Below are 25,754 nucleotides of genomic sequence, written 5' to 3' on the forward strand. Positions count from 1 at the left end.
TTGCGATAGAGGTATTTCTACTATCGCCCTCTTTTGAAGAAGTTCTTGGACATATTTGGTCATTAACAACCTTCTCTCTCCGGATGGTGGAAGGCTGGTCGTGCAAAAATGATCCCCTGGGGGATGTCCCCTGAAAGACCATCTATGCCCGAAACGGATGGTGGCCACCATCCATGGGTCTTTTATCGCTTTCATCCAGGCCAGCTGGAACTTTGAGAGTCTGGCCCCCACTACCTCTGGCTGGGCGGGCACACCATCAAAAGGACTTTTGGTCACTGGACACGGGAGTTTTGGGTTTCTGGAACTTCATGAAAGATGCTTGAGGGTTCTTCCAGCTCCTTCTATATTCTTTCCCAGGCCTGTAGGATTTTGCGTCTATGTATCTGATTATACCTAAAGGGAGAAGGCCTCTGTTGCTTTGGCTTTTTGTCTGATTGGATAAGTCCCGACTTTCCACCAGTCACCTTTGAAATTGCTGAATCCAGCTTTGCTCCAAAAAAGGTTTTCGCCATTGTATGTGATGTGGCACCATTTAGACTTAAAGGCAGGATACGCTGCCCAGGGCTTCAGCCATAGTGCCCGCCTGGCCATTACGGAAGCCAACATGGCCCTTGATGCAGATTTTATTGCATCAACCGAGAACTCTGCCACAAAGTCCTTCGTGAGACTCAGCTCCTGTAGAGCTTTTACTATGCTCTCCTGATCTGCGCCTTTTGAAACCAGTTTCTCTGTGTTCGCCGACCAGCTGGAAATGGGCCTGCCCAAGTCTGCAAGTGCCACTGCCGGTCTGCAAGTGCCTCCTGCCACTAGGTAGGCCCTTTTCAGGTCTGTGTCAATCTTCCTATCAAAGACAACTCTGAATGTCACAGCATCCGCAATAGGAAGTGTCACATGCCTAGCTAAACGCATGAGGGATGCGTCTACAATGGGAGGCGAGACCAGAGTATTTACTTTAGGCTCGTTGAGGGAATACAATTTGGCAAGCCTGTTGTTCAAACTCGATTTTTTTCTCGGGTCTTTTCCATTCCTCTTTGATTAATTCATCCAGTTCCTCAATGAATGGAAATGCCTCTGGGTCCCATTTAGGGTTCGGAAAGTACTTCTTCCATTTCTGCTGACCCTACTGCGGTTCCTCCCAGTTTATTGCCTCTTTAACAGACTTTACAAAGGGCTCTATTAGCGAAAAATCAAAGCCAGCGGATGCTTCCAACCCCTCATTGTCGGATTGGGAATCCTGCTCTCTCTCGATGTACTCGGAGGAGCAGGTGAGGCACTTTGAGTTGACAACTCTGTATCCGGAGTTAGGCTTTGTGGAGCTGCAGGCTCTCTAGGCTGTGGTTCTTTCTCTCTGTCAGCTTCCTCAAAGCACCTGCGGCAAGCCAGTTTGTCAGGAAGAGCTGTGGCCCCGCATATCCAGCAGGCATTTCTGGAAGGTCGGGAATGGTGCGCTGCTGACTGCTGTCAGCGTGCAGGAGATCTTCTGCGGTAGGAGCAGCTGTGTCTTGAATATGATCTGGAGCGACTTCTCCTGAGACTCCCCCTGTGGCCTGAGCGACTTCTTCCATGACTCGAGACTCGACTGGCACCGTCTTGGAAGCTGGAAAAGGGCATAGAACTCCCAGAACTGTGTACTGCGCATGCGCGGAAGCACTGGGACGCTCAGCACACATCCTAGCAGCTGCTGAGGAACCACAGAGCCCAGGAAGCCTTCCTAAAAGAAAAAAAAAGGGTAAACAAACTGAGTGAAAGGAGGAAAGATATGGAAACCACTGCAAGGTAGCTAAGCCTGTTTAAGCATTGTATGCTAGGGTCAATTTGTATACCGCTAAGTCTGTTTAAGGCTTGCATTGGAAGCTGCACAGCAATACTGAAGCCTGTTTAAGGCTCACACCGGAGGCAGATGTAAAAGCTGAAGCCTGTTTAAGGCTTATACCAAGGCCACAGAGAGACAGAAAATATCCCTGAGATCACCAGAGTGGGGTTCCTTCCATTTAGCTTTGTTTCGAGGCTTTACCGGTAAGGAGGTGTTGATCTGTGCGGTCCTGACAGGTGAGGAAAAATTTGAGAATACTGGGGTGGGGGACATCTCGTCATCTTATAGCTATGTGGTCCTATCGGGTTGTGGAGGCGGAGTCACAACCCAGAGTGTATGTGCCATGATGAGACAGGAGAACGTTTTTAAAACTATTGTTTTTAACCAGTTGCCGACCGCCGCACGACGATGTACGTCGACAGCATGGCACGGGCAGGCATATTGGCGTACATGTACGTCCCTGCCTTCCCGCGGGTCGGGAGAGATCCGGGACGAGGGGGCGGCCATTCATTCATGGCCACCCCCTCGCGATCGCTCCCGATGAATAGAAATCCCCCGTGACATCACTTCCTCTCCTGTAATGTAAACACAGGAGAGGAAGTGATGTATTCTCTCCTCCGTGTCGGTATTTTTCGTTCCGACACGGAGGAGAGCGGATCGGTGAGTTGCACCAACACTCTACACACACAGTAGAACATGCCAGGCACACTCACACCCCCCCTTTACCCCCCGATCACCCCCCCAATTACCCCTGCCCCCCAGTCACAGTGACACCAATGTCATTTTTTTTTTTTTTTTGCATTGGTGTCATTTGTGACTGTAATAACTGTTAGGGCAGTTAGGGTTAGCCCCCTTTAGTTCTAATGTACCCCCCTAACCCCCCAATAAAGGTTTAACCCCGTGATCACCCCCCGTCGCCAGTGTCACTAAGGCTGGGTTCACATTGCAGCGGTTTGTGAGAACGAATGTGATTCGCACCGCACTGCAGTGCAAATCACATCCGATCTCTGTGCGATTCGAGTTCAGCCATTCGCCGCACCCGCCACACCCGCCGCACCCGCCGCAAATTCGCACGGGACCCTTTTTTTGGCCCGCAGCAGAATCGGATCGCATGGGTGTTCACACCATGCGATCCGAGTTTGCAGATCGCACTGCGATATGCGAACTGATCTGGGGGTGTCAGTAACATTTCACTGACACTCCCAGCAGTTCGCATAGGGCAGTGTGAACTGCCGCCGGGAGGCATGCGATGCGGGAACCCGCCGCGGATTCGTGGCGTTTCCGCATCGCTCCAGTGTGAACCCAGCCTAATAAGCGATCATTTTTCTGATCGCCGTATTAGTGTCACAGGTGACACTAGTTAGGCAGGTAGGTATTTAGGTTCGCCGCAGCTTTTTATAGCGCCAGGGACCCCCATATACTACCGCATAAAGCCCCCTGATTGCCCCCTAGTTAACCCTTTCACCAGTGATCACCATATAACTGTTACAGGTGACGCTGGTTGGTTAGTTATTTTTTTATAGTTTCAGGGCACCCGCCATTTATTACCTAATAAAGGTTTAACCCCCTGATCACCCGGCGGGTGTCATTTGTGACTAATAACTGTTAGGGCAGTTAGGGTTAGCCCCCTTTAGTTATAAGGTACCCCCTAACCCCCCCAATAAAGGTTTAACCCCGTGATCACCTCCCGTCGCCAGTGTCACTAAGGCTGGGTTCACATTGCAGCGGTTTATGAGAACGGATGTGATTCGCACCGCACTGCAGTGCAAATCACATCCGATCTCTGTGCGATTCGAGTTCAGCTATACAGATAGTATGGCTGAATTCGTGTCGCACCCGCCGCACTCGCCGCAAACTCGCACGGGACCCTTTTTTTGGTCCGCAGCAGAATTGGATCGCATGGGTGTTCACACCATGCGATCCAAGTTTGCAGATCGCACTGCGATATGCGAACTGATCTGGGGGTGTCATTAACATTTCACTGACACTCCCAGCAGTTCGCATAGGGCAGTGTGAACTGCCGCCGGGAGGCATGCGATGCGGGAACCCGCCGCGCATTCGTGGCGTTCCCGCATCGCTCCAGTGTGAACCCAGCCTAATAAGCGATCGTTTTTCTGATCGCTGTATTAGTGTCACAGGTGACGCTAGTTAGGCATGTAGGTATTTAGGTTCGCCACAGCTTTTTATAGCGCCAGGGACCCCCATATACTACCGCATAAAGCCCCCTGATTGCCCCCTAGTTAACCCTTTCACCACTGATCACCATATAACTGTTACAGGTGACGCTGGTTGGTTAGTTATTTTTTTATAGTTTTTATTACCTAGTCTCACTAGTGTACCCCTAAATTTAGGGGTGTCTACTTTCCAAAATGGGGTCATTTGGGGGGGGTTTGTGCCATCTTGGCATTTTATGGCCTTCAAAACTGTAACGCCCTTAGAAAGCCTGAAGGCGGTGCTTGGTTTTCGGGGCCCCGTACGCGGCTAGGCTCCCAAAAAGTCCCACATATGTGGTATCCCCGTACTCAGGAGAAGCAGCAGAATTTATTTTGGGGTGTTATTTCACATATGCCCATGGCATGCGTGAGCAATATATCATTTAGTGACAACTTTGTGAAAAAAAAAAATATTTTTTTTTTGTCATTATTCAATCGCTTGAGGCAAAAAAATAAAATATTCAATGGGCTCAACATGCCTCTTATCAATTTCCTTAGGGGGTCTACTTTCCAAAATGGGGTCATTTGGGGGGGGGTTTTGTACTGCCCTGCCAATTTAGCACCTCAAGAAATGAGATAGGCAGTCGTAAACTAAAAGCTGCGTAAATTCCAGAAAACGTACCTTAGTTTGTAGATGTGACAACTTTTGCGCAAACCAATAAATATACAATTATTGACTTTTTTTTTACCAAAGACATGTGGCTGAATACATTTTGGCCTAAATGTATGACTAAAATTGAGTTTATTGGATTTTTCTAATAACAAAAAGTAGAAAATATCATTTTTTTTCAAAATTTGCGGTCTTTTTACGTTTATATCGCAAAAAATAAAAATCGCAGAGGCAATCAAATACCATCAAAAGAAAGCTCTATTTGTGGGAAGAAAAGGACGCAAATTTTGTTTGGGTACAACATTGCATGACCGCGCAATTACCAGTTAAAGCAGCGCAGTGCCAAAGTGTAAAAAGACCTCTGGTCATTTACCAGCAAAATGGTCCGGTCTGAAAGTGGTTAAAGGAGCAGTGATTTTAATGATGCTTAAAGTGAAACAATAAAAATTCCTTTAAATCTCATGCCTGGGAGGGCCCCTCAGTCTGCCTGTAAAGTGGTGCATCTGTGCGATGTATAGAACATTTTTAAAGCAAAAAATGTAATTCAAACTTTCTTGCAGCTGTGATGTATTGCCGTCTTCGCAATATAGATGAAAAAAAAATGAAAAAAACAATGTAGGCCCCCCCAGTCCATACCAAGCCCTTATCCTAGCATGTAGCCTGGCAAGTCAGGATAGGGGGCGAGCAAGCGGTTGCACCTTTTTTTCTTTTTCAGTCTGTCAAGTGGCGTGAACTTACATCATGGGACATTTTTTGTTTTTTAATAAAGGACTGGTCCCAAGCTGTCTCTTGTCTTTTTTACCATTTTGACACTTTTTTGTGAAATGGTAAGAGTTCTTGTACCCCGTTACCAATTCACACAAGGGGGAGGCCGGGATCTGTGGGTCCTCTTGTTCAAGGGGGCTTCCGGATTCCAATAAGCCCCCACACGCAGACCCCCACAACCACCGGGCAAGGGTTGTGGGAATGAGGCCCTTATCTCCATCAACATAGGGACAAGGTGCTTTGGGGGGCTTGGAAGGCAGGTGGCCTGGTACAATTCAATTATAATCAATGGTTAACACTTGCATTTGACTATATAATGCACATTTTCACGTTCACAAATGCTTTTTAGCCAAACACAAATCTGCAAATTTACTATAGCGCTCTGTAAAAAATTAACAGGAGTTAAATTGTGACTATTTTGCATGTCTGAGCATGCGCAATAGTACTGGTACATAGTTGTAGAAAGAGGGGGAATTTATCTCTTCTCAGACTTTCAATTATATTTCAGTTTATACATCAATTTGTTCAGCAGTTTAAAAGCAGATTATCTTTAAACAATATACCCCATATTTAAAAAAAACATTTAGGCTATCATATCATGTTCTAAAAATTATTTCCATGTGCAATTCGATCACGACTATTGCGTTAGGCAGTTTCTGTTGTCTGTGACCTATAGTGAATTCCATTTTCACTCTAATTTGCATGTTTTTAGCCATTTTGCAATCATTTATTCACTCATTTGCAAATTTGTGCTATAGTAAATAAACATCAGTATGTAAAAAGGAAATCAAGGACACAAAAATTCAAAACCCCCCAAAAATATTAAAATATAATAATAGTAAAAAGGTAAGGTCTGAGCATGTAAGCCCTTTACAAAATAATCTACAGTGGGTGACTGGGGACAAATAGAGGGCAAATTTATTCAATACCTTCTTCAGCTCTGTGTATACAAAAGACCATGGGGAATCTCATGTTCATAATGGGGATAGTATTGAAACAGCCACAAATGATCCACAATGGCTCAAAAGTGATATGGTCCAGAAAAATTTAGATAGAATAAAGGTGGATAAAGCACCTGGACCAGATAGCATACACCCACAGATCCTAAAGGAATTGAACTCGGTCATTTTAAAGCCCTTAATTCTATTTGTTAGGGACTCTTTATTGACTGGCATAGTACCACTAGATTGGCATAAGGTCAATGTGGTGCTTATATTTAAAAAGGGATCAAAGTCTTTACCAAGTAACTATAGACCTCATAGTTTAACTTCTATGGTTTGGAAGATACTGGAGAGTTTAATAAAAGACCAAATAGATAAGTTCTTGCTGGAAAATTTTTATTTTAAACAACAGACAGCATGGGTTCATAAAAGACAGTAGTTGTCAAACAAATCTGATTTCTTTTTATGAAGAAGTAAGTAAAACCTTGGACATTGGGGTGGCTGTGGATCTTGTATTTTGCAAAAGCGTTTGACACAGTTCCCCTGTGATAGCTCAGCAGTTTGCTTTAAAAAGGGCCTTGATTCTTTCCTAAATGTACATAATATAACTGGATACTAACATTGATAGGTAAAGTTGATCTAGGGAATATCCAATTGCCTCTCAGAATCAGGGATCAGGATCAGGAAGGATTTTTTCCCCTGCTGGAGCAAATTGGATCATGTTTTGCTTTTTTTTAACCTTCCTCGGGATCAACCGTGTTGTCTTGGTGCAAGCATCCAGAATGTTGTCCAAGATGTAACAGAGATTTGGGTTTCCATGGTAATACAATTTACAGATTGAGTCTAACAGGGAGAGCTGGAGTATAAAGAAAATAGATCAATGGGGATGCTGGGGAGTCTAGATGAAATTTCGACTTATACATGCTGCAAATCACTTGAGTAAATCTCATTGTATAGCGATCAAAATTTTGCATCATAGCTGAAGGGTCCCTTATAAAGAAAATGCAGTGGATCGGGGCTAGCCTTAATTTTTTTTATCTTGGTCCTTTTATTATATAAATATAGGGGTAGAACCATGCCATTACCAAGCAAAGATATGTTGCAAAATATTTGATAGTGTCAGGGAATGCTAACCCCTTTGGACCTAAGAGCCAGAAAAACTAATTTACATAGTTACATAGTAAGGTTGAATAAAGACACATACAGGGGGCTGCACATACAGGGGTTCATACAAAGATGTGGGGTTCTTCAAATAAGTGGTACTTCTGCTCTTGCACTTCAAAGATTTGCACAAAGCTAAAAACAGCAGACTGCAGGTAAACTCATTTCCAAATGATCTCACCTTCCTCTCTGAAACATGCACTCTTTACCTCTCCTCCTTTTCACAATTACAGCCTCTCTCCTCAAACTCACTTTTCTTCACCCTTCTTCTCCACCTCACAATCTGTACATATCACCCTCACTTCTCCCCTCTCCCTACTACTGCACTCATCACCTCTTTCTAACTCTAAGCCCACTTGCTAACAAACCTCCCAAGATACTGAAGCATGTCCTCTCACACAAATCGTATTCTCATATTACCTCCTTTACTTTTCTGCTTCTCCTAACCGCTGGAGATATTTCCCCAAACCCTGGGCCTCCCTTTTTTAATTATACCCAACACACTCATCACCATCACCCTACACCCTCTGGCAGTAGTTGCAACCTACACAATTTAGTCTCCATTCCTCTTCTTACCAACGCCAGCCTCCCCCTCTCCTGCGCCCCCTGGAACGCTCGCTCTGTCTGCAACAAACTCACCGCTGTTCATTACCTCTTTGTCACTAAATCCTTTAATCCACTTGCTCTCACCGAAACATGGCTGCAGGAATCTGACACCCCTTTTCCTGCTTCCCTCCCCCATGGTGGCCTTCACTGGACCCACTCCTCTAGGCCTAATGGACGCAAGGGAGGTGGAGTGGGATTCCTCCTATCCCCCCAATGCACCTTCCAGGTTATTCACTCCCCTCCCTCTCTTTCCCTCTCATCATTTGAAGCTCACTGTATACGTCTATTCTCTCCAACTCCCCTAAGAATTGCTGTGATCTACCGCCCCCCTGGACCATTATCTGCATGGCTACCCTACTTTCTCTCTGCGGAAATTCCCACAATCCTTGTCGGTGATTTCAACATTCCTTTTAATACAAACACTCCTGCTACTTCTAAACTTCTTAGTCTAACCTCTTCATTTGACCTGAAGCAATGGGTACAGGCTTCTACTCACTCTGATGGCAACACCCTTGATCTTGTATTCTCCTACCTATCAAACAATCCTTTTCCTCTCTCTGATCACCACCTTATTAGTTTCTCTCTCTCCCTGTCTTCCCCCACCTTTACCTCCAATCGTCTAAACATCCCCCGTAGAAATTTTCACAACTTCAACCCTTCTCTCCTCTATTCTGCTACTGACTACCTCTATGACAAAATCTCTCCCCTGTCCTGCCCCAACCAAGCCACTTCCATGTACTATAAATCCCTGTCCTCCACCCTTGACAAGCTCGCTCCCCTCACTACATGTAGAATCAGGCCTCGACCCCTACAACCCTAGCAAATAGATGACAGTAAACGTCGCAAAAAACGTAGTCGCGCTCTTGAGTGTCTCTCAAAGACTTCAACCAATACAGATCTGCCCTCCAGAAATTCAATTCTTTCCTCCACACTGCCAAGCAGACCTATTTTACAACTCTTATTAACACCTTCTCATCCAGTCCCAGGAAACTTTTCTCTACCTTCAACTCTCTACTTCATCCTCCACAGCCTCTACCCACTGACTAACTCACTGCCCAGGAAATTGCTAATCACTTCAAAAACAAGATTGATACAATCCGTGATGAAATCTCCAATCTACAGGTATCTCCCCCAGTTAAACCCCATATCAACAAATACAATTGACACTCCCCTTATTCAACTCTGCTATGACAGACAAAGTTGCTAAGCTCCTTTATAACGCCCACCTTACCACCTGCCCCCTGGACCCTATTCCCTCTCAAACACTACGGTCACCCTCTGACTCTATCCTACACTCTTTAACCCACATATTCAATCTCTCCCTCACCTCTGGAATTTTTCCCAATGCTCTAAAACATGCACTGGTCACCCCCATACTTAAAAAGCCATCCTTGGACCCTACCAATCTTAACAACTTACGCCCTATCTCCTTGCTCCCCCTTTCCTCTAAACTCCTTGAACGCTTGGTTTACAACCAACTGAGTGACCACCTCATTAAGAATAACCTTCTTGATCCCCTTCAATCTGGATTTCGCCCTCAACACTCCACAGAAACTGCTCTTTTAAAACTCACAAATGACTTACTAACTGCAAAAAACAACGGACACTATTCTGTACTCCTACTTCTGGATCTTTCAGATGTCTTTCACACAGTTGACCACCCCCTCCTTCTCAAAAAACTTTACTCCCTTGGTCTCCGTGACTGTGCTCTTCAGTAGCTCTCATCCTACCTATCCCAATGCACCTTCAGTGTCACTTACAATTCTACTTCCTCCACTCCTCTTCCCTTCTCCATCGGGGTTCCCCAAGGTTCTGTTCTTGGGCCTCTTTTATTTTCAATCTACACCTCTGCCCTGGGTCAGCTGATAGCCTCTCATGGCTTTCAATATCATTTCTACGCTGACGACACACAAATCTATCTCTCCACCCCTCAACTCACTCCATCATTCTCCTCATGCATCGCTAACTTGCTAACAGACATATCTGTATGGATGTCACAACACTTCCTCAAACTCAACTTGTCCAAAACCGAGCTTATAATATTTCCTCCCCCATGTGCCTCTTCCCTGACTTCTCTGTCAGGAGCAATGGTACAACCATCCACCCATCCCCACATGCCAAGGTTCTAGGTGTTATCCTGGACTCTGAACTCTCATTTCGGCCCCATATCCAATCATTTTTCAAAGCTTGCCACCTCAACCTCCACAACATCTCCAAGCTACGTCCCTTTCTAACCCAGGAAACCACACAGCTCCTGATTCACTCGTTATCTCTCGCCTTGACTACTACAACTCCCTCCTCATTGGCTTACCTTTAAATAGACTATCCCCCGTCAATTCATCATGAATGCTGCTGCCAGACTCATCCACCTTACAAACCGCTCAGTGTCTGCTACCCCTCTCTGCCAATCCATTGGCTGCCACTTGCCCAACGGATTAAATTCAAAATACTAACATTAAGTTACAAAGTCATCCACAACTTTTCCCCCAGCTACATCACTAGCCTAGTCTAAAAATACCAACTTAATTGCCCTCTTCATTCCTCCCAAGACCTCCTACTCTCTAGCTCCCTCATCACCACCTCCCATATCCACCTTCAGGACTTCTCCCGAGCCTTGCCCATCCTCTGGAATTCGCTACCCCAGTCTGTCAGACTGTCTCCAAATTTATCCACTTTTAGGCAATCCTCTTCAGAGAAGTCTTTCCTGCCTCCATCTAACAACTGCGCTATTTTCTCCTTTAGCTCATCCCCCACAGCTATTACCCTTTTGTATAACTTGATATCTGATTCTCCCTGTATTGAATTGTATTGTAATTGTTCTGTCTGCTCTAATGTTGTAAAGCGCTGTGTAAACTGTCGGCACTATATAAATCCTGTATAATAATAAATAGTAATAACTAATTTACATAGTTAGTAAGGTTGAATAAAGACACCAGTCCATCCTGAGTGAGTGTGGGTGCATGTCTACAATTGTCCCTATCCCTACTCACATCAGGCCCTACCCTCAAGGAGCACACAATCCAAGGTCCCCAACTCACATTTTTTTTACGTCACCAACTCATATTCATATACTAGGGCCAATTTGGACAGACGCCGATTAACATACCAGCATGTCTTTTGACTATGGGAGGAAACAGAATACAGAAGATGTCCCACTCTAGGTTATGTGTCTCTCTCCATAAAGAGGAGCATTTAGCTGGGTGATTTACCCCATGCACATTCAACCAGGCAATTTTAAGGGCCCTAAACACGGCAGAGTGTATAAAACTATATAAGATAAATTCCAGAGAAAATGTTATGCTGCAAACAAATATAGAAAGCAAAACAATAAATGTAGCATTCTGTGCTGTGGGTAGAACATGGAGGTAGGAACAATATAAAATGAGGATGATACAAAGGATTCAGATGCAGGTTTGACTATGCCTTCCCACTGAAGTTTCTTCATCTTTTCCTGTGAGTGACAACTTGCCATTCCAAGATCACAGCATAAGGGGAGGAGCTTGGTGAGGCAGGAGGAGGAGGGTCAGGAATAATGCACCAGGTTCTTAATAGTTGGAGACCTTCTTCAAGATCAGATATTCATTGTGTTGTGTTACCATAAGTGATACCATAAGTGATAACGAGTCTTGTAGGGTGCCTTTAAGAATAGGGTAATTTATGGTTTTGTATTGCTTTGGTAATTATAAGCAAGTTCTTGTGTAGCTGCAAGGTGTGGATGACAAGTCAGGAAAAACTTGAAGGTTGGAATAGTGCATTGATATAGCCTCAAATTTACAGAAGAGCATAAGTCTTTGTTCTTTCACATGGTAGAAATTAATACAAAGCATAACATCTCTAGAAAGATTCTGTGGCATATGAGCAGGTTTTGGGAGAAAATGTACTGTATTCTGTCCACTATCAATTCAGTTGGTGAAAGGGAAGGAAGTAAAACTTGCAGAAAGTCGTGCACATATGTAGGCTGTTGTTCAGTAGAGACCGAGTCAAGAATGCCCCTGATTTGTAAGTTATTGTGGCAAGACCTACCTTCAAGGTCTTTGTTAATCAACCAGGTGACATTGTCTTACCTGCCATTGTGGGAATCAATGAGAGCATTAAATGAAGAGATAAATTCATCCAGTTTAGATTCCACCTGATCCACTCTGTCCCCAATGTTACAGATCCTGTTGAATTAGCAGATGCATGTAGTAAGATCAGACTAGAGGGATGCCCATAGCGATTGGAGCATCCCTTTCAGTGTAGTGTCCAAGATGGACTGCTCAGTGTTAGGAAAGTCAGCAGCAATATGGTCAGAATGTGTACCTGTAAGATCCATGTGCTCCTGTACAGTACTCCAGGTCCTGCTGGCTGGTCTGTGTTGGTGGCAGCAGACATTCTGGGCCTTGATTTTGCAGGATTTCTGGTGGATGGTGAAGAGGTACCAGAGCTTGGTAGGGATGCAGTGCTCCTGTAGTTGACAGTGAGGAGAGCAGAGGCTGTGCCATAGGTACAGCTAATAATAAGCGGTTTTATGACCCAAGATCAAGCAAAGTTTGAGTTGAACTCCACCTTGAACTGAACTCAAATCTCATACCTAATCATCAGCAGAAACTAGTGATAACTACAGGGGACCACAAAGACGACACTTCTGGAAGTGTCAGTGTCCCTGCTGACTTCAGTGGACCGCTTCTAGTCAATGGAGTGGGTAGGAGGGGAGATAGTATTCAGTATCAGTCTATCAGTATTCAGTCTGTTCACAGGCATGGCCTTGGTTGAGCATGTGACAGGGTCACTTTACCACAGAGGAAGAAGGAAACGAATGGTGTGCATGAAAGAGTAGCTAAAGAACAGAAACAAGTAAGACATGTGCTGAAATCCATGAAATGTATTTAAATTACCTAAAGAGGGTTGTTTTTCTCTCAACAAAAGGAGTGTTTACCTTTACAGATGTCTCTCACCATGCTGTCACTTACATTAGTAGTTTTATTTAACTTTTTGCTTTATTAACATTTTGTTTTCTTAATGAAGTTTGTATTATAAAGTTCAAAGACATGGTAGCTTAGACAGTTTTGGAATCATTAAAATTTGGATTGTAGAACTTCTCTAAAATTTCTCAAGTTATTTATTTTTTTACTGAATAAATGTGAATTTGTAAATACAGTTTGCTAAAAAGAAATGTATTGTAGTTAAACTGCAATTAAGCACTAACTTATTTAAAAAGAAAATTAGCAAAATATGGGGCATTAGTAAAGGCTGAGACTATAAAGTGTACCTTAACCTGTACTTAAAAATAAATTGTCTTAATGCCTCACAGGAAACCTTTCACACTAAAGAGCACATAGTCTGTTAATTGTATACATCTGTATGGATTTACTTTCTTGAACAAAAGCAAGCTGGGAATGTATATATGTCTATGGTAGACCTCGACCACTTCTAAGGATTTGGCTTTATGAGATGTATAAACATTGGTGCCTGCCTGCTAACTCAGTGAAGCTGTGAGCACATATTTGCTTTATTAAGGAATGAGAGACATCAAGTGGAAACAATGACATGCTTGTTTGCACTTAATTGGGAAGTTAGTAAACTGTGTAGTAAAACACTCTCCCTAGTAATGTATATTGACACTCAAATATGTTATTTTTTCATTGTCTGCTGGAAAGTGTATTCACAGATGTAATGCAATAATGGAACTACATAGCCTAGTGATGCTATCTGATTTCAGTAAAATGGTAATTATCACTTTGTCAACCACAGGTAACACCATTCAGTAGTTCACAACACAGATCTACAAAAGTGATTTAGTAAGATCACACTGGGAGGAAATGCCTGTACTATTGTAAACTACAGAATTTAGGTTGAATTAACATAGAATTAAGGAAATTTGAGGATAAGGTAGGTGTACATTATACCTGGTCTGTCCAATCCAAATACAAACAACAAGAAAAAAGAAACCTGGTGCCAAATTGGCATGGTCTAACCCCTCTGGACTTTCAAAGACAGACCAAATAGGTAAGTAAAATAGGTGAAGTTTATTACAATAAATTCATAAAAAATTGACATCATAAGAGATACATCAGTACAAAAAACATTATAGATATTGGAATCCAAATACATGCGTCTGTATGTACAGCAAGCTGCCCTTGGAGATGGATGGGTTAGCAAAGTTTTACACTGGCAGGTACATCTGACATGTTTCGGACCCAAACCGGTCCTTCTTCAGAGGTTTTTATGCTATTTGGGTCATAATGATTCTACAATACAAATATACAGTATCTCACAAAAGTGAGTACACCCTTCACATTTTTGTAAATATTTTATTATAACTTTTCATATGACAACACTGAAGAAATGACACTTTGCTACAATTTAAAGTAGTGAGTGTACAGCTTGTATAAAAGTGTAAATTTTCTCAAAATAACTCAATACACAGCTATTAATGATAAAAAATGATGCGACCTGACACAACCTATTAGTAGCACTAGCAAGCCTCCATCCCGGATATATGTTCAACATTCAAAAAAGGGCAAATGGGACTTTAAATGAAGCGTGTTGCTGAGTAAAAAATATATATTTATTTGTTGGGTACAAACCATATCACAAAAAGTGTCAAACTAATATAGGACACAATTAACTTTAGTACATTTCTTTAAATACATTTGTTTAAATATACAGTCATTTTGCAAGGTACAATACAACATCATTAGCAATGCAGATGTGTAGATATACCCATCCATTCATAAAACCAATAAACATTAGCCATTGCTCATAGTAAGTCGAAATGATCTGGGCATCAGTTGGATATATACTCAACGCACGTTTCATGGCTCTTGCCAATCATCAGGAGTACAAATGCTCTGAAATTAGATCAAAAGTGTCTATAAATATTGGATAACCTTTAAACGTAGAACAATCTCTCAAGAAAAGGGGGGGCTATAACTTACTGTCCGGCCCATAGGTGACACCAAGCATCTGTCCAGGAGATACAGAGGACAGGGATATCGATCTCCCCCGGGGCTGAGGTGAGGAATCGCACCCAAAACGAGGACAGCAGCTGTGTAAAGCCCAGGTGACCATGATAGTGTAGGATGTGTGCTCACCAGGCCGTGCTATTCTGCAGAAATATAGAGATAAAGCCTATTGAGATGATTTAGTATTGATGGAACAAATCCATACTTGTAGGTAAATGAAATAAATGAATAATGTGCAATTAATGCAATCATTTTAAATGTAATAATCTCAGTTACCTTGTGTATAATTCTATGGCTGCAGATATGCATGGAATCCTGCTTGTGTGGATGAACAAGGTGAAATGGTCAGCTGGTTACCACAGACAGCTTAAATCCCCAGCAAAGGGCGGGTCCCCACCAGCGCCATGAAGCTCCAAAAGGTGGAGAAAGAAGGAAAAGAGCTCCAGGCTCAGGTGTATAATCCCATTTGCCCTTTTTTGAATGTTTTACACAGCTATTAATGTCTAAACCACTGGCAACAAAAGTGAGTACACCCATAAGTGGAAATGTCTGAATTGGGCCCAAAGTGTCAATATTTTGTCTGGCCACCATTATTTTCCAGCACTGCCTTAACCCTCTTGGGCATGGAGTTAACCAGAGCTTCACAGGTTGCTACTGGAGTCCTCTTCCACTCCTCCATGATGACATCAGGGAGCTGGTGGATGTAAGAGACCTTCTGCATCTCCATCTTTTGTTTGAAGGTGCCCCACAGATGCTCAATAGGGTTTAGGTCTGGAGGCATGCTTGGCCAGTCCATCACCTTTACCCTCAGCTTCTTTAGCAAGGCAGGGGCCTCTGGTAGTGTCAATACTCTAGAGATGCCAATATTTCTGAAAAATAAAGCTGAGTTGTTTGTGCTGGGGACAATATCTGGGGATTACCCTGATGTTATTATTGTCCTTTGTTGTTGTGTGCGAGAACAGCAGGTCAGTATTGTTTTTGCCTTTGGCTTTCTTATAGGCTTTTTTTAGGACATTATTGGAGTAGCCCCTGTTACAGAGCCTAGTTCTCAAGACTTTGACTTCTTTTTCAAAGAGAGCCTCAGTGGAACAGTTCCATCTAGCCCAGATGAACTGCCCATATGTTATGGATGCTAGTAGTGGTTTAGGGTGGAAGCTGGAGTCTTAGTATTGTGTTCCCAGCTTTGTGTTTTCTGAACAGGTCGCTATAAAGATATCTATAAGGGTGTTTCAATATTGTCAAGTCTAGAAAGGTGATACAAGATGTATTATGAGTCATGGTGAATTTTAAGTTGAATGTATTGTCTTGATTAATATAATCAAGAAATTGATAAAGATGTGTGATAGAGCCATCCTGTTAAGTATCAGATAAGACCAGAACTGTGTGGACTGCAACAGAGGAAACCCAAACGTGTATAAGTGAAATATGATTTATTAAAGAAAGTGAATAATATAAATACAACCACACAGTGCAATAAACCAACCAACAAAGACCCCCAAACAACAACAGACAGATATGTACAATAAATGGGAAATGCAAGGACCGTAAACGATAGGCAGGCCAGGGTCATACACAGGGAGATCAGCAGATAAACAAGGGCAGTCCAGAATCAGAGTCACAAGCCAGGCCAAGGTCATACACGGGAGATCAGTAAATGGGGTAAGGAACACAGGACAGGGAGAGGATGGACGGATCAGACTGCAGGACAGGGATAATGGTAACAGGTGGGACAGGGTAGGGACCAGGACAGGGAAACAGGATAAGAACCACGGGTCACAGGTTCAGGGCACAGGAATAGGTACAGAATCAGGATCGCAAGCAGCAGGTCAGGGCACAAGGAACAAAACCAAGGCGAGGTGTGTGTGCACCTGCCGGGTATTTATAATGGCTGCTGTCAGTCATGTGACGCCTGACTGCAGAAGGCAATACCTGCTCCATACTGCCAGGATCCCTCCGCTGGTGGACACCAGTACTGCGGACCAAAGATGACATAATTCCAGCAGGAGACACCTGCTGGTGGATCGCAGTACTGCATGCCAAATGATTGATATTACCAGCGGAGGGAACCTTTCCTGACAGTACCCCCCCTCAAAGGAGCGACCTCCGGACGCTCCAACTAGCAGTTGCTGGGGAAAGTCCATTGCGTCAAGCTGGGCTATGAGCAAAGTCACATCAGGTTGGGTAACGGGCACTTCAAGCAGGGCAGCAGACAGAAGCACATCGGACCGGGAAGCTGGCACATCGGGCTGGAAGGCAGGCAGCGGCACGTCAGGCTGGAAGGCGGGCAGCGGCTCGTCAGGCTGGAAGGCGGGCAGCGGCACGTCAGGCTGGAAGGCGGGCAGTGGCACGTCAGGCTGGAAGGCGGGCAGCGGCACGTCAGGCTGGAAGGCGGGCAGCGGCACGTCAGGCTGGAAGGTGGGCAGCGGCACGTCAAGCTGGAAGGCGGGCACTGGGACGTCAAGCTGGAAGGCGGGCACTGGGACGTCAAGCTGGAAGGCGGGCACTGGGACGTCAAGCTGGAAGGCAGGCACTGGGATGTCAGGCACATCAGACTGGAAGGCATCGGACTGCAAGGCCGGGACATCAGACTGGAAGGCGTCGGACTGCAAGGCCGGGACATCAGACTGGAAGGAATTGGACTGCAAGGCCGGGACATCAGACTGGAAGGAATCGGACTGCAAGGCCGGGACATCAGACTGCGAGGCCGGGACATCAGACTGCGAGGCCGGGACATCAGACTGCAAGGCATCAGACTGCAAGGCCGGGATATCAGACTGGAAGGCCTCAGACTGGAAGGCCGGGACATCAGACTGGAAGGCATCAGACTGGAAGGCCGGGACATCAGACTGGAAGGCATCAGTCTGAAAGGCCGGGACATCAGACTGGAAGGCATCAGACTGGAAGGCATCAGACTGGAAGGCCGGGACATCAGACTGGAAGGCATCAGACTGGAAGGCATCAGACTGGAAGGCCGGGGCATCAGACTGGAAGGCATCAGACTGGAAGGCCGGGGCATCAGACTGGAAGGCCGGGGCATCAGACTGGAAGGCATCGGACTGGAAGGCCGGGGCATCAGACTGGAAGGCATCGGACTGGAAGGCCGGGGCATCAGACAGCAAGACATCGGACTGGAAGGCCGGGACATCAGACTGCAAGACATCGGACTGGAAGGCCGGGACATCAGACTGCAAGACATCGGACTGGAAGGCCGGGACATCAGACTGCAAGACATCAGACTGGAAGGCCGGGACATCAGACTGCAAGACATCAGACTGGAAGGCCGGGACATCAGACTGCAAGACATCAGACTGGAAGGCCGGGACATCAGACTGCAAGACATCAGACTGGAAGGCCGGGACATCAGACTGCAAGACATCAGACTGGAAGGCCGGGACATCAGACTGCAAGACATCAGACTGGAAGGCCGGGACATCAGACTGCAAGACATCAGACTGGAAGGCCGGGACATCAGACTGCAAGACATCAGACTGGAAGGCCGGGACATCAGACTGCAAGACATCAGACTGGAAGGCCGGGACATCAGACTGCAAGACATCAGACTGGAAGGCCGGGACATCAGACTGCAAGACATCAGACTGGAAGGCCGGGACATCAGACTGCAAGACATCAGACTGGAAGGCCGGGACATCAGACTGCAAGACATCAGGCTGGAAGGCGTCTGGCTGGAAGGCCGGGACATCAGGCTGGAAGGCGTCTGGCTGGAAGGCCGGGACATCAGGCTGGAAGGCGTCTGGCTGGAAGGCCGGGACATCAGGCTGGAAGGCGTCTGGCTGGAAGGCCGGGACATCAGGCTGGAAGGCCGGGACATCAGGCTGGAAGGCCGGGACATCAGGCTGCAAGGCGTCTGGCTGGAAGGCCGGGACATCAGGCTGCAAGGCGTCTGGCTGGAAGGCCGGGACATCAGGCTGCAAGGCGTCTGGCTGGAAGGCCGGGACATCAGGCTGCAAGGCGTCTGGCTGGAAGGCCGGGACATCAGGCTGCAAGGCGTCAGGCTGGAGCAGGTTGGTTGATGTGGAGGCTGTTTGCGTTACTGGCAGGATCAAATGGGTAGGAAAGAACTTCCGTCTCTTTTTAGATTTAGCTACTGCAGGCCTGTAGGTAGCTGCAGATCTATAGGTAGGGGATGAAGCAAACTGGAGAGAAGGGTTGGAATATGGCAGGGAAGAGGTAACAGTGGCTGGGGGAAGTTCTTGAGGGATAGTGGGCCATGGGAAAGAGGCAGTTGGATTAAAGGCAGGATATGTGCAGCAGGAAGAAACAGGGTATTGATATTTGGTGGGGAGTAGAGTATATTGGGCTGAAACTGAGGTTGCCATAGGTGATGGAGGAAGAGTTTCTTGGGCAGGCAGGTGTTTGGTAGCAGAGATGGTTTGTTGTGGGCTGGCTGTGGCTGATTGCAAAATACCAGACCATGCTAAAAGTAGGGGTTGCACAAACTGCGGGTTACATACTGCCTGTCTGACAAGGGATTGTACGGAATCAACACATTCTATTATCATCTGTTGGGAACAGGCTGTGTAATGCTCAAAAAAGTAAGGGGAATCATCTTCCAGAAGCCATACCAGTGATGTGACTTGATTAATACTGAAAGGGGGAGAAAAATCATCCTGGCCCCCTGGGATGCAGGGCAGGGCCAGCTCTGTGCAGATTTGAATTAACGGCTGAACATCCCCAAACAACATATAGCCCTGATCAACCCAGGAGTGAGCTAAACGAATGGTTTCCAACAGCTGATCACTGGTCCACCCTTTCAGTGTCTGGCGGAGATAGTCACCACTCTCAGACGCCAACAAAGCATAATAACGAATCACTTCTAAATTAATTTCTGTAAGCAACCTGAACCAAGATGGTTCCTCTGTGTAGCCACTTCTGGTCAGGGATGGCCTTGGTATTCTGTTAAGTATCAGATAAGACCAGAACTGTGTGGACTGCAACAGAGGAAACCCAAACGTGTATAAGTGAAATATGATTTATTAAAGAAAGTGAATAATATAAATACAACCACACAGTGCAATAAACCAACCAACAAAGACCCCCAAACAACAACAGACAGATATGTACAATAAATGGGAAATGCAAGGACCGTAAACGATAGGCAGGCCAGGGTCATACACAGGGAGATCAGCAGATAAACAAGGGCAGTCCAGAATCAGAGTCACAAGCCAGGCCAAGGTCATACACGGGAGATCAGCAAATGGGGTAAGGAACACAGGACAGGGAGAGGATGGACGGATCAGACTGCAGGACAGGGATAATGGTAACAGGTGGGACAGGGTAGGGACCAGGACAGGGAAACAGGATAAGAACCACGGGTCACAGGTTCAGGGCACAGGAATAGGTACAGAATCAGGATCGCAAGCAGCAGGTCAGGGCACAAGGAACAATACCAAGGCGAGGTGTGTGTGCACCTGCCGGGTATTTATAATGGCTGCTGTCAGTCATGTGACGCCTGACTGCAGAAGGCAATACCTGCTCCATACTGCCAGGATCCCTCCGCTGGTGGACACCAGTACTGCGGACCAAAGATGACATAATTCCAGCAGGAGACACCTGCTGGTGGATCGCAGTACTGCATGCCAAATTATTGATATTACCAGCGGAGGGAACCTTTCCTGACACATCCCATCAGACCAGGATATCATCTATGTATCTGAACTAAGCCATAGAGTTTTTGGTATACATTTATGCTGTATCATCCATAAACAAAAGTCGTTCCCATTCCCCCAGATACAGGTTGGCATAGGAGGGTGCGCAACAGGTTCCCATGGCAACCCTCTGTACCTGGAGGTAGTGGGAACCACACATAAATAATTATGTTTCAACACAAAATCAAGAGATGCCAAGATAAAGGTTGCGAATGACATGCTGTATAGCTAGGATGCCCCTATCAAGTGGTATGGAGCTGTAGAGGGCCTCCCCGTCGATCGTCACCAAAGGGATGGGGCCCTTGATGTGGAGGCCATCTGGCATATGCAAAAGGTGGATAGTATATTTTGTGTATGAAGGGAGCTCTTCCACAAGAGGTTGGAGTATTCTTTCAACAAGTCTACTGAGATTGTCAGTTAGGCTGCCTATACTGGAGACTATTGTCCTTCCTGGGTTTTTTGGGGGATTTTTATGCACCTTGGGAAGGGCATACAAAAGTAGCCTCCTGTGGAAAAGTAGTTCTTATAAAGTCACAAGTATTTTTCTCAATGATGTTGCAATAGTATGCTCCATTCTTGGATATAGTTATATATCAGGGATTTGGGTATAAGTCTACCATTCAGAATTATCAAGGAGGTTTCTACACATGTGGACATAGTCCTCATTATTTTGGATGACAATATTGCTCCCTTTGTCAGCTGGCTTAATCATTATTAACTGGTTTTGCATAAGGGATTGCAATGCCTTAAATTGGTCTTGGGTTAGGTTACCTTTAAATTTATTCAATAGTTTACGATCTTAGATATCTTTGGAAACTAGCATGAGGAAAGTTGCAGCAATAGAATTAGAACTGAGTTTTGGATAGAGGCTAGATTTATTTTTAAGGCCAGTTGAGTTTGATTTTGATGTTAAAGATGCTGTAATGATACCGTCAACTTCAGCCAGTACGGTGTCAAGATCAATGGAATCAATCAAATCATCTGATTCATTTTCCTCAAGTAGGGCTGTCAGGTTGTCAATAGCTTCTAAATCTTTTTGTGTGTATGTAGAGCTTGGGTCATTATGTCTTTTGGCATATAAGCTTTTTAGAAGAAGATTGCGCACAAATAGATATAGGTTCTTGAAGACCTCAAATTTATCGATTTGTACAACAGGAAAAAAAGTCAGCCCTTTTTCCAGGACCGTAATTTCATCCTGTGCCAAATGGTGGGAGTATAAATGAATGATGTTCAGTGAGTTTTGGGTGGGGGGGTCTTGTTGGTTTTGTGAGCGTGTTTCTTTATTATGATGTGCCAGAACGGGGAGTGGAAGTAGTGGTGTTAGATTGTTGTGAACTTCTAGTCTTGTGTGATGTCTGAGTTCTGGCCTGTGTATCATGTGTACTATGTAAGTGTGTACATAGACTTAAGGCAGCTTATTAATATTAATTTGCACCATGGTTATAATAAATTGTAAAACTTGGTCATAAATGAATTTTTTTTTCTCGTTCAGTCAGAGGGCTGAATGAAAAAAATGAATGGATTCCTCCATCCACACAAACAAGGTGGATGAAGGATTCTCCTTTCTCCCCCTGGGACATTGTATACTGAGAATGGGTTTCTCCAATGTCAGAATACACTGATCTGCATTTGCAGCTGATTTAAAAAAGCAATGACAGAAGTTTTTCAACATTCCTGATTGATAGAAGCCAATCTCACAACCAAAGCCTGTCATACAGAAGCAGCCATACATGGATTGCCTGCTTAATTCCAATCGGACTATGGGCAGCTTAACCACTTACTCACTGGGCACTTAAACCCCCTTCCTAAACAGACCAATTTTCAGCTTTCGGTGCTCTCACATTTTGAATGACAATTACTCATTCATGCAACACTGTACCTATATTATTTTCCCACAAATAGCTTTCTTTTGGTGGTATTTAATTACCTCTGGGTTTTTTATTTTTTGCGCTAATAAAAGAAAAAAGACAGACAATTCTGTAAAAAAATTAATTTTCTTAATTTCCTTTATAATATTTAGCAAATTAGCAATTTTTCTTCATACATTTTGTCCAAAATTTATACTGTTACATATCTTTGGTCAAAATAACCCAAATTGGTGTATATTATTTGGTCTTTGTGAAAGTTATAGAGTCCACATGCTATGGTGCCAATCTCTGAAAATTGATCACACCTGATGTACTGACGGCCTATCTCATTTCTTGAGACCCTAACAAGTCAGGAAAGTAAAAATAACCCCCAAATGACCACCTTTTGGAAAGTAAACATTACAGGGTATTTAGTAAGAGGCATGGTGAATTTTTTTTAAGTAATTTTTTCCCACAATTCTTTGAAAAATCAAGATTTTCTTTTCTTTTTTTCCCCAAGATTGTTATATTAGCAGGTTATTTCTCACACAGAGCATATGCATACCACAAATTACACCCCAAAATACATTTTACTACTCCTCCTAAGTATGACGATACCACATGTGTGTGACTTTTACGCAGCGTGGCCACATACAGAGGCCCAACATGCAGGGAGCACCTTCAGGCATTCTTGGAGCATAAATTACACATATAATTTCTTATGGAGAAGAAGAGAGGGAGGTAAATGGGATTATTACGGTGCTGATAGTAGTGAAGAGAATAATGTATTATAAAGATAAAAAGATATTTTATTAGATATAGTAAAAACAGCCACAGTGGTACAGTAAGTTCAAAATTTTGAAACTACAAATATTAATATCCATACAAACAATGATCACAATCCATCAGTTAGTTTAGATAAAGAAGTTCTTGGCTATTCAGATGAAACCCCGACATGTTTCGCCTACACAGAGGCTTCTTCAGGGGAGCCAATAATTGATGGAAGATTTTTTTTTTTTAAAACAGCAAATGAGAAAGGAGATTCACTGTAAACAGAGTACAACAAAATTAGTGGATCCGGTCATGGAAAGAAAACACAGCCCAGACTTTTAACAGCGCCCACTGATCACCAAGAGTTAATGGGCTAAAAAAGCCAGTAATGTGTGTCATTATAGTGATAAACAATGATACCTACCAATCTCTGCCTACCAATTTTGTTGTACTCTGTTTACAGTGAATCTCCTTTCTCATTTGCTGTTTTAAAAAAAAAATTCTTCCATCAATTATTGGCTCCCCTGAAACAGGCGAAACATGTCGGGATTTCATCTGAATAGCCAAGAACTTCTTTATCTAAACTAACTGATGGATTGTGATCATTGTTTGTATGGATATTAATATTTGTAGTTTCAAAATTTTGAACTTACTGTACCACTGTGGCTGTTTTTACTATATCTAATAAAATATCTTTTTATCTTTATAATACATTATTCTCTTCACTACTATCAGCACCGTAATAATCCCATTTACCTCCCTCTCTTCTTCTCCATATTTGATACAACTGGGATGAGGTGCGCTATTAAATCCTTGCCTGACCTGGTTCTCTTCACCTTTCTACATATAATTTCTTGATTATCTCTCACAATTGTCCTGGAGCACCAGGACAATGGAAATGCCCCAAAAATGACCCCATTTTGGAAAGAAAATAACCCAACGTATAATCTAATAGGCATAATGAGTATTTTGAACCTGTCATTTTTTTCTACAAGTTCTTGGAAAATGTATAAAGAAAATTAAAATGCATTTTTTTTACACAAAGTTGTCAATTTATACAATATTTCTAACACATAGCATGTACATACCAAAAATTACACCTCAAAATAGATTCTGCTACTCCTCCCGAGTACGTCAATACCACATGTGGGAGACTTTTACACAGTTAGGCCCCATAGAGAGGCCCAACATGCAGGGAGCACAGCCAGATGTTCTAGGGGCATAAATGTCAAATCTAATTTGACTACCTATTACACTTTTGTGAGCACTCTAGTAGCATGGATGTGGCATGGATGTGGCATGGATGTGGCATGGATGAGCATGAATGGGGATGGATGAGCCGTGGATGGGGATGGCTGATTATGAATGGGATGACTGAGCATGAATAAGTATGGCTGAGAACAGCCGGTACGGCTGGGTATGGCTGAAATGGCTGGGTATGGCTGAGTACAGCTGGGTATGGAGGGGATGGCTGGGTACGGCTGAGTACGGCTGGGTATGGCTGAGTAATACTGGGTATGGGTGAGTATGGCTGGGTATTGCTGAGTATGACTAGGTATGGATGAGCATGGATGGGGGTGGATGGGATGGCTGAGCATGTATGGATGGATGATTATTGCTGAGTATGGATGGATTGATGAGCATGCATGAGTATTGCTGATTAGGGATGGATGGCTGAGCATGGGTGAGTATTGCTGATTAGGGATGGCTGGCTGAGTATAGATGGATGGCTGAGTATGGATGGCTGGCTGAGTATGGATGGATGGCTGAGCATGGATGGCTGGCTGAGTATGGGTGGCTGGCTCAGCATGGATGGATGGATGGCCGGCTGAGTATGGATGAGTGGCTGAGTATGGATGGATGGATGGCCTAGTGGGCACAAATCAGTGCTGTGGGCACTACACATCCAGCCACAGCACTGCAACACCTGATCTCCCCCTCTCCCCTTGCACTGTACCAATCAGTGCAGAGAGGGGAGAGAGGAACTGGACATGATGCCAGTTTGATCCATCATGTACGCCCTCCCAGAGTTATCAAGCTGCGCTGTAGCCATCATTGGGCAATGGCGCGGTCATTAGGTGGTTAAAGTGGGAGTAAACTCCCATCTCTGACTTTTACCTATAGGTAAGCCAAAATTAAGACTTACCTATAGGTACTGTAAATATCTCTTATACATACACCATTTAGGAGATATTTACTGTGCATGCAGCTGGTGGTGTCACTGACGCATGTGCTCTGAAGGACCGGACAGTCCCGTGCCATAAGCGGCAGTTCCCTTGCACTTGAGTGATGTCATCATGGTTCCGGTCAGTCACACAAAAGGCGTCTGCAAATCCAGAAGGAGGACAGGGTGAAGATGGAAGCCTTCTCAGTAGTGACAGTGCGGCGCCGGTGAGCTTCGATTTCAGATACGTTTC

Source organism: Lithobates pipiens, unplaced genomic scaffold, assembly GCF_037356315.1.
Source record: "Lithobates pipiens isolate NorthernLeopardFrog02 unplaced genomic scaffold, aLitPip1_a1.2 Scaffold_16, whole genome shotgun sequence".
NCBI classification, from domain to species: domain Eukaryota; kingdom Metazoa; phylum Chordata; class Amphibia; order Anura; family Ranidae; genus Lithobates; species Lithobates pipiens.